The sequence below is a fragment of the Saccopteryx leptura genome, chromosome 3, assembly GCF_036850995.1.
Source record: "Saccopteryx leptura isolate mSacLep1 chromosome 3, mSacLep1_pri_phased_curated, whole genome shotgun sequence".
NCBI lineage: Eukaryota > Metazoa > Chordata > Mammalia > Chiroptera > Emballonuridae > Saccopteryx > Saccopteryx leptura.
In genome coordinates this window covers 323,817,113-323,826,855 of record NC_089505.1, presented here as the reverse complement: position 1 = coordinate 323,826,855, position 9,743 = coordinate 323,817,113, and the positions used below count along the sequence as shown (strand labels likewise).

Sequence of the window (9,743 nt, the reverse complement as noted above, 5' to 3'; positions counted from 1 at the left end):
TAATCTTTCTGCAGAACCACAGGAATCTGGTGGTTCATTTCTAGGTTTTTCCTGTTTAAGTCTCATCAGCCCTGCAGACAGCCCTATTGCACAGAAATGATGATCGACCAAACTAGCTCCCTCACTTGTAAAGCCTTCATCTGCTCAATGGGAAACACCCAGGCAGTCGTGGCACTGAAAAATCTTGGGTGCATGAAGTTAATTTCTTTTAGGAAGCAAATAGTTGGATGTATTTTTTGTCTCCTTCTTAATAATCCCTGATTTTTTATTGGAATATTTAAGACCATTAATGTTCTTTTTTATATGTTAGGGCTCAAATGTGCCATTTTATTATCTGTTTTTTGTTGTTGTTTTTCCTTTTTATCATTCCTTGGTTTGTTTTTCTCTTTATTTTCTTTTCTTTTCTTTCTTTCTTTCTTTCTTTCTTTCTTTCTTTCTTTCTTTCTTTCTTTCTTTCTTTCATTTTTCTTTCTTCTTTCTTTCTTCTTTCTTTCTTTTTATTTATTTTTTATCAAGAGAGAGTGACAGAAACAGACACACAAAGACAGAGATGGCGACAGATGGGGACAGACAGATAGGAAAGGAGAGAGATCAGTAACATCAACTTGTAGTTGCAGCACCTTAGTTATTCATTACTTTCTCATATGTGCCCTGACCAGGGGGGTGCAGCCAAACCAAGTGACTGCTTTCTCAAGCCAGCAACCTTGGGTTTAAGCCAGTGACCTTGGGCTTCAAGACAGGGACATCTGGGCTCAAGCTAGTGACCATGGGGTCATGTCTATTATTTCATGCTTAAGCTGACACCCCGTGTTCAAACTGGTGAGCCCACACTCAAGCTGGAGACCTCGGGGTTTTGAACTTGGATCCTCAGTGTTCTGAGCAGATGCTCTATCCACTGCACCACTGCCTGGTCAGGCTTGCTCACTTTTTCTTTCTTTCTTTCTTTCTTTCTTTCTTTCTTTCTTTCTTTCTTTCTTTCTTTCTTTCTTTCTTTCTTTCTTTCTTTCTTTCTTTCTTCTTCTCTCTTTATTTCTCTCTTTCTTTCCTTTTTAACTTCTTTGTTGATTACATGAGCCCTTTTAGGATTCCAAAATTTTGAGAGTATTACACATTATATTTAAATTAGTGGTTGTTACCATACACATAATACATATCAGATCTACTCATATTGACCTTAAACAACTCCAAGTAAGGTATAGAAACCACACTTCCATTTATATCTCATTCATTGTCTCTCCAATTAAAAAAAAAGCAAAACAAAAAAATAATAATTGTCTTAAGTATTTTTTTATAGATGTACTTAGTACCACATCAGATGGTAGTTATATATTTTGTTTTAATCATCAAATATGATTTAGGAAATTTGTCAGAATGAAAGTCTATTACTTTTATATCTATTTTTACTCACTCCACTGATTTCCTTTCTGAAGTTATGAGCAGTCTGATGTTTTATTACTATTTAGAGAAATTCTTTTTTTAAATTATTTTTATTTATTTATTCATTTTAAAGGAGACGGGGGGGGGGAGCAGGAAGCATCAACTCTCATATGTGCCTTGACCGGGCAAGCCCAGGGATTTGAACTGGCGACCTCAGCATTCCAGGTCGAAGCTTGATCCACTGCGCCACCACAGGTCAGGCCTAGAGAAATTCTTTTATGTATTTTTTTTTTTTCATTTTAAAGGCTTTTATTACAGGATGTTAGTAAAATTCAGGACATTTCAGAGCACCTTATATTTCTAATCATATCTTTGGTAACTGGTTTTAATTGTTACTTGAGTGTTTTTCTCATACTGACTTTCAAACAAAAGTACTAAGTGATTGTTTAAGAGATGTTAATTTGATTAAGCAGTTTATCCTTAATAACCTGAGATATTAATCCATGGATAGCTTCTATGGTAGTTTTACAGTTGTCTCACATGGCTTTGGCAAATTTATCTTCTGACTTTCAGTTATGTGTTTCTAAATCCAACAGAAACTCCTTTGCCCCAGCTGGGCTTCTGACTTCAAATTTTTCAGATGATCAAAGACCTGGCCAGGGTATAGTGTGCATTAATAAACAAGCTAGAGGAACTCAGCATATTCACATAGTACCATTATTTCACAAACTACGAAGCAATTTGTGATCCAAAGAGAACTTGAGATATGATATTTCTAAAGAATAATATTGTTGGCAGTATATACCAAATATTCTATTTTTTGTTGTTTTTCAACATTTCAAATATTTTCTCTTTTTTTTAGTTTTTATTCATTTTAATTTATTGTGTTAACATGGATTCAAGTGTCCCACTTAATATAACTCCCTCACCCCTACCCCTTTGTCCCCCATTACCCTTCTCTTTATCCACCTCCACCTAACTCCCTCACCCCTTCCCTCTGAGATTTGCTGTCCTATAATTTTTATCTATGTGTTAGGTATATATAATTTTACCAACCCCTTCACCTTCTCTGATCCCATCCCTTTATCCCCCTTCCTTCTGACAGCTGTCTCTCTGCTTCCTGTGACCTTGCCTTTGCCTATATTCAGTTCCTCAGTTCACTTTGTTCATTAGATTCCACATATAAGTGAGGTCATATGATATGTCTTTCTCTGCCTGGTTTATTTCACTTAGCATAATAATCTCTAGGTCAATCTATGCCATCACAAAAGGTAAGATTTCCTTCTTATTTATGGTTTCATAGTATTCCACTGTGTATATGTACCACTGATTTTTAATCCACTTGTCCACTGATGGACATTTGGATTGTATCCAGATCTTGGCTATTGTAAACAATGCTGTAATAAACATGAGGGTGCATATCTTTTTTTGAATCAGTGATTTGGTATTCCTAGAGTATATTCTTAAAAGTGGAATAGCTGGGTCAAAAGGGCAGTTCCATTTTTAATTTTCTGAGGAAACTTCATACTGTTCTCCACTGTGGCTGCACAAGTCTGCATTCCCACCAGCAGTGCAGGAGGGTTCCCTTTTCTCCACACCCTAACCAGCACTTGTTTTGTGTTGATTTGTTAATGCACACCATTCTGAGAGGTGTGAAGTGATATCTCATTGTAGTTTTAATTAACCTTTCTCTGATGATTAGTGATGTCAAATATTTTTTCATATGCCTGTTGACCATCTGTATATTCTCTTTGGAGAAGTGTCTATTCAGTTCTTTTGCCCATTTTTTAATTGGATTGTTTACCTTCCTGGTGTTGAGTTTTAGAAGTTCTTTATAAATTTTGGTTATTAACCCCAAATCAGATGTATTGGCAAATATGTTCTCTCGTTGTATGGGTTGTCTTTTTATTTTGATCATGATGTCTTTTGCTATACAAAAGCTTTTTGGTTTGATTATATTCCCATTTGTTTATCTTGTCCTGTATTTCTCTGGCCTGTGGAGATAAATCTACAAAAATATTGCTACAAGAGATATCGAAGAATTTGCTGCTTATGTTTTTGTCCAAGATGTTTATGGTTTTGCAATTTACACTTAAGTCTTTTGTCCATTTTGAGTTTGTTTTTGTGAATGGTGTAAGTTGGTGATTTAGTTTCATTTACTTGCATGTACTTGTCCAATTTTCCCAACACCATTTATTAAAGAGGTTATCTTTACTCCATTGTATACTCTTACCTCCTTTATCAAATATCAATTGACCATAAAGGTGTGGGTTTATTTCTGGGTTCTCTGTTCTATTCCATTGATCTGTATGCCTGCTCTTATGCCAGTAGCAACTTTTTTTAATTACAATGGCCTTATAGTATAATTTGATATCAGAATGTGGTAACTCCAGTTTATTCTTCCTTTTCAAGATTACTGAGGCAATTCGTTTTCTTTCTTGGTTCCATATAAATTTTTGGAATATTTGTTCTTGATCTGTGAAGTAAGCCATTGGTATTTTAATAGGAATTGCATTGAATTTATAGATTGCTTTGAGTAATATAGACATTTTAATGATGGTTATTCTTCCTATCCATGAACATGGTATATGCTTGCACTTGTTTTTATCTTCCTTAATTTCTCTTTTCAATGTCTTATATTTTTAGTACAAGTCTTTTACCTCCTTGGTTAAATTTACTCCTTAAGTACTTTATATTTTTTGTTGCAGTAGTGAAGGAGATTGTTTCCTTAATTTCTTTTTCAGACAGTTTATTGTTGGTGTATAAAGATACCACTGATTTCTGAATATTAATTTTATACCCTGTCACTTTGCTGAATTCATTTATCAGGTCTGGTAGTTTTTGACTCAGATGTTAAGATTTTCTATGTACAGTATCATGTCATCAGCAAATAGTAGTATTATTTCTTTTTTTTTTCCAATTTGAATGCCTTTTGTTTCTTCTTCTTCTCTGATTGCTGTGACTAGGACTTCCAGAAGTATGCTGAATAAGGGTGGTGAAAGGAGGCACCCTTGCCTTGTTCCTGATCTTAAGGGGATTGTTCTTAATTTTTGCCCATTGAGTATGATGTTGGCTGTGGGTCTGTCATAGATGGCCTATATTATGTTGAGGTATAGAGGTATATTCCCTGTATTCCCACTTTGCTGAGAGTTTTGATCATAAATGGGTACTGGGTTTTTTTAAATGCTTTTTCTTTGAATCTATTGATATAATCATATGATTTTTATCCTTCTTTTTGTTTATGTGATGAATTGTACTGATTGATTTGTGAATGTTATACCAGCCTTGCCTCCCTGGAATGAATCCCACTTGATCATGATGTGTTATTTTTTTAATGTGTTGCTGGATCCAATTTGCTAATATTTTGCTGAGTATTTTAGCATCTATGTTCACCAGGGATATTGGCCTATAGTTTTTTTCCTTTGTAGTGTCTTTACCTGGTTTTGAAATAAGGATAATGCTTGCCTCATAAAAGGAACTTGGAAGTCTTCTCTCCTCTTGAATTTTTTGAAGTAGCTAGAGGATAGGTGTTAGTTCTTCTTTGAATGTTCAGTAAAATTTGCCTGTGAAGCCATCAAGTCCAGGACTTCTGTTTGCTGGAAGTTTTTTTTAATAACTATTTCAATTTCATTTGTTGCAATCAGTCTGTTTAGCTTCTCTGATTCCATAATAAGTTTTGGAAGATTGTAGGTTTCTAGGAATTTATCCATATCACCTAGGTTGTCCAATTCTTTGGCATATGGATCTTCATAGTATTTTCTTAAAATCCTTTGTATTTCTGCTGTGTCAGTTGTTACTTCTCCACTTTCATTTCTAATTTTATTTATTTGAGTCCTCTCTCTTTTTTTCTTGATGAGTCTGGTTAAAATTTTGTCAATCTTATTTACCTTTTCAAAGAACCAACTCTTGGTTTCATTTATTGTTTGTATTGTTTTTTAGGCTTTATGTCATTTATTTCTGCTCTGATCTTTATTATTTCCTTCCTTTTACTTCCTCTGGGCTTTATTTATTGTTCTTCTTTTATTATTTTTAGATTCAGGGTTCAGTTGTTTATTTGAACTTTTTCTTGCTTCTTAAGGTATGTCTGTAATGCTCTGAACTTCCCTCTCAGGACTGCTTTTGTTTTGTCCCATAAATTTTGAGTTGTTTTATGTTCATTTTCATTTGTTTCAATGAAATTTTTTACTTATTCCTTAATCTTGTTGTTAATCCATTCATTATTTAATAGCATGCTATTTTGCCTCCAAGTGTTTGAACATTTTTTAGTTTTTCTATTGTGGTTGATTTCTAGTTTTATGCCATTGTGATCAGAGAAGGTGCTTGATATTATTTCAATCTTCTTAATTACATTGAGATATGTTTTGTGTCCTAACATGTGATCTTTTCTAGAGAATTTACTATGAGCACTTGAAAAGAATGTATATTCTGCTGCCTTGAAAAAAAGATTCTGAGGATATCAATTGAATCCAGTTGATCTAGTCTGTCATTTAAGGCCATTGTTTTCTTGTTAATTTTCTGTCTGGGGGATCTATTCATTGATGTTTGTGGAGTATTAAAATCCCCTACTATTATAGTATAGTTGTTGATCTTGCCCTTTATGTCCATCAAAGCCTGTTTTATATATTTAGGTGCTTCTATATTTGCCTCTTAAATATTTACAATGGTTATATCCTCCTGTTAGATTGCTCCCTTTATCATTATGTAGTGACCTTCTTTATCCCTTATGATAGCCTTTGTTTTAAAGGCTATTTCGTTGGATAAAAATATTGCTACCCCAGATTTTTTTTTCATTTCCATTAGCAGGAAATATTTTTTTTCATCCCTTTGCTTTCAGTCTATGTGTATCTTTTGTTCTGTGATGGGTCTCTTGTAGAGAGCATGTGTATGGATCCTATTTTCTTATCCATGCAGCTACCCTAAGTCTTTTGATTGAAGCATTTAACCCATTTACATTTGAGGTTATTATTGATATGTATTTATTTATTGCCATTTTATTTTCTAAATATACAATCTCTTTTTCTTCAATTTTTTTTTCTTTGCTCTTTTTACAGCAGACCCCTTAACATTTCTTGCAGTACTGGTTTGATTGTAATGAATTCCTTCAGTTTTTTGGGGGGGGTTCTGGGAAATTTTTTTATTTCTCCTTCTATTTTAAATGCAAGCCTTGCTAGATAAAGTAGTCTTTGCTGTAGGTTCTTGTTTTGCTGCACTTTGAATATTTCTTGTCAATCCCTTCTGGCCTCTAGTTTGTTTCTGTTGAGAAGTCAGATGTCATCCTTATGGGGACACCTCTTTAGATAATTAACTGCTTTTCTCTTGTAACTTTTAGTATTCTTTCTTTGTCTCTTAACTTTGGCATATTAATTATGATGTGTCTTGGTGTAGGCCTCCTTGGGTTCCTCTTTAATGGGACTCTCTGTGCTTCTTGAACTTGTGTGACTTTTTCCTTGATCAGTTTAGGGAAATTTTCAGCTATGATTTTTTCAAACAGGTTCTCTATCCTTTGTTTGTCTCTTCTCCTTCAGGAACCCCTATGATGTGGATGTTGTTTCTCTTCATGTTGTCACAGAGATGTCTTAGAGTTTTTTTCAGTCTTTTTGAGCCTCTTTTTATTTTGCTGCCCTACTCTGTGTTTATGTTTGTCTTGTCTTCTAAATCTCTTCATTAGTCCCCTGCTTCATCCAGCCTATTTATTCCTTCTAATGCAGTCTTCATTTCTGATATTGTATTTGTCATTTCTGACTTATTCTTTTTTTATGATTTTAATTTCTTTTTTGATGCTTGCTATCTCTTTATTTAGGTGCTCTTTATGTCCATTCATTGTTGCTCTAAGATACTTAAGCATTCTTCTCGGTGTGACTTCTTCTCTTATCCTTGGTTATAGACTCCTCTTTGTTTAATACAAAGTTTCTTTTTAAATATGATTGTTCTTAAAAGAAGTTGTTATCCAATTTGGTCCTGAGAGGTGGCAGTTGGAACATCTGTCTACTCCATTGCCATTTTGGAATCTCTCTTATTTATTTATTTATTTATTTATTCATTTATTTTGACTGAGAGAGAGAGAAAGAGTCAGAGAGAGGAACAGATAGACAGACAGACAGACAGAAAGGGAGAGAAATGAGAAGCATCAATTCTTTGTTGCAGTACCTTAGTTTTTCATTGATTGCTTTCTCACATGTGCTTTGACAAGGCGGCTACGGCAGAGCAAGTGACCTGAGGCTCAATCTAGCATCTTTGTGCTTCAAGCCAGTAATCTTGGGGCTGAAGCTAGGGATTGTGGGGTCATGTCTATGATCCCATCCTCAAGCCAGTGACCCTGCACTAAAGCTGATGAGCCCATGCTCAAGCTAGATGAGCCCTCAGTCAAATCGGCAACCTTGAGGTTTCAAACCTGGGTATTTTGAGTCCCAATCTGATGCTCTATCCACTGCATCACCACTTAGTCAGGCCAAGGATTCTATTTTATTAATTTGGATAGTATGGCACTCAGACGTTTTTTCATCAAGAGATTTATAGCCCTTTAGGTATGTCCTATTGGCTCCATGATTCACTTCCCCTGAAGATATTTTTACTGTTGGTTCAATCACTACTTCTACAAATGACTCCTGGAACCAATGATTGAGCATCTGAGTACTAACATTAATCTAGGAAAGCCAACAGCAATAGCCAGGGTGGCTATGATACCAGTTAATTGCATTTTTTAAAATATTTTTATTTTAGAGAGAAAAGAGAGAAAAATAGAGTGAGAGTAGGGGGAAGTAGCAAGAAGCATCACCTCCCATATGTGCCTTGATCAAGCAAGCCCAATGTTTCAAATCAGTTACCTCAGCATTCCAGGTTACAGCTTTATCCACTGCACCACCACAGGTCAGGCCCAGTTGCATTTTCAAGGCAGCCAACTTGTTTGGCATATTCTATGCATGTGGCCATGTATTTATATGCAGCAGCCTGAGTATTTATTCTGTGTTTTTTTTTCTCTCTGTAGGCAAAATAAAACTGTCTATAATAACCATTGTTTCACAATCCACCCTTCCCAGCATCAAGCCCATCACTTCCAAGTTGCCTTCTGATCCTGCATGCATCACCATCTTTAGTAAAGCCCATGTTGAAATTTTGCAGTATGTAACAGTAATGATAATCCTTAGTCCAGGAATTTGCTACTAGGATTTCTTGCTGCTGTTTTTTGTCATATTTGTGGATTTTGTTGATACTCTGGGTCATGCTTGTTGTTGGCTAATTTCCAGGTTTCCAGGTTTTCTGGGCCATACAACTCTTGGATGCTGCCATCTCCAGGAATCCAAGAAGCTGTTGCCTCCACAACCAAAATGCAACTTCACCTTGCTGGGTTTCCGGGTACAGGCTTCAAACCCACACCACACCACTGGTACAAACTACAATAGTACTAACATTTTGAGAGAGCTGTGACATATCTTTATAATGTATTTTTAAGGGTCCTTTGGTTAGCATCAAGTGCCTTTAGTTTTTGCTGTTACTGTTATTTTTAAGAGAACATTTTTTTTCCTCTTCATTATCAAAATGTATTTTCACTGGATATTGACTTCATGGTTTATATATATTTTTTCTAATACTTAAAAAAATATTGCACCAATGACTTCTGGCTTCGGTCATTTTCTATAAGAAATCTGCTGCCATTCAAATTGTCAGTTCTCTGGCAACAATCAAATATTTTTTCTCTGTTTTGAAGATGAGATTTCATAAGTCAAAAGCACACACTAAAAAAAAACCTCATGCAAATTAAGATTATTTTCAATTTTATGGACAATTTATGGCTGGCAAAATATTATGATAAATATGATAAGAAACAGTAATTTAGGCTTGAGTATCTCCAATGATTAATAATAATATTAACAATAATCAATAAAATAATAAATGTAATTATTAATTGAAGATGTTTACATTCTGTTGAGTAAAAGAAAAAATTCATATTTTGTCTCTCGGCATTAAGTCTGTTTAACTGAACACAACAACTTCAAAACATTTAGGATATAGCAAAAGCAAGAGAAACATAATCTATCTTATTATTATACTTTGCTGTGCTTAGACACACATGGAAAACAATACCTAAGCATATAACATTAGTATCTTTAATCTAGTTATTACCTCCTCCTGGGAGTTACTAGTCAATAGTCCTTTCTAGATTGAGTGCTGTTAATTTCACAGGTATCCCCCTTGGTATTAGAAGAAGGAAGTAGTGGCCTGCATATTTCTCTCCACTAAAGGAAAAAGAAGACACTGATGTGGTAACAAAATGATGCACATCAGGTTTGTTGAGAACTTTCTCACCTTCTTCCACTTTTCAGCAAATTTTTCTATTAAAGTCTTTAGTGACATTCTCAACTGTCTTA

The 9,743-nt window shown here is 34.7% G+C and overlaps 1 pseudogene; it reads right to left on the bottom strand.

Annotated features, from left to right (window-relative positions):
• Positions 1 to 1,823: 1,823 nt before the first annotated feature.
• Positions 1,824 to 8,664, bottom strand: LOC136398029 (COP9 signalosome complex subunit 5-like; annotated as a pseudogene).
• Positions 8,665 to 9,743: the final 1,079 nt, after the last annotated feature.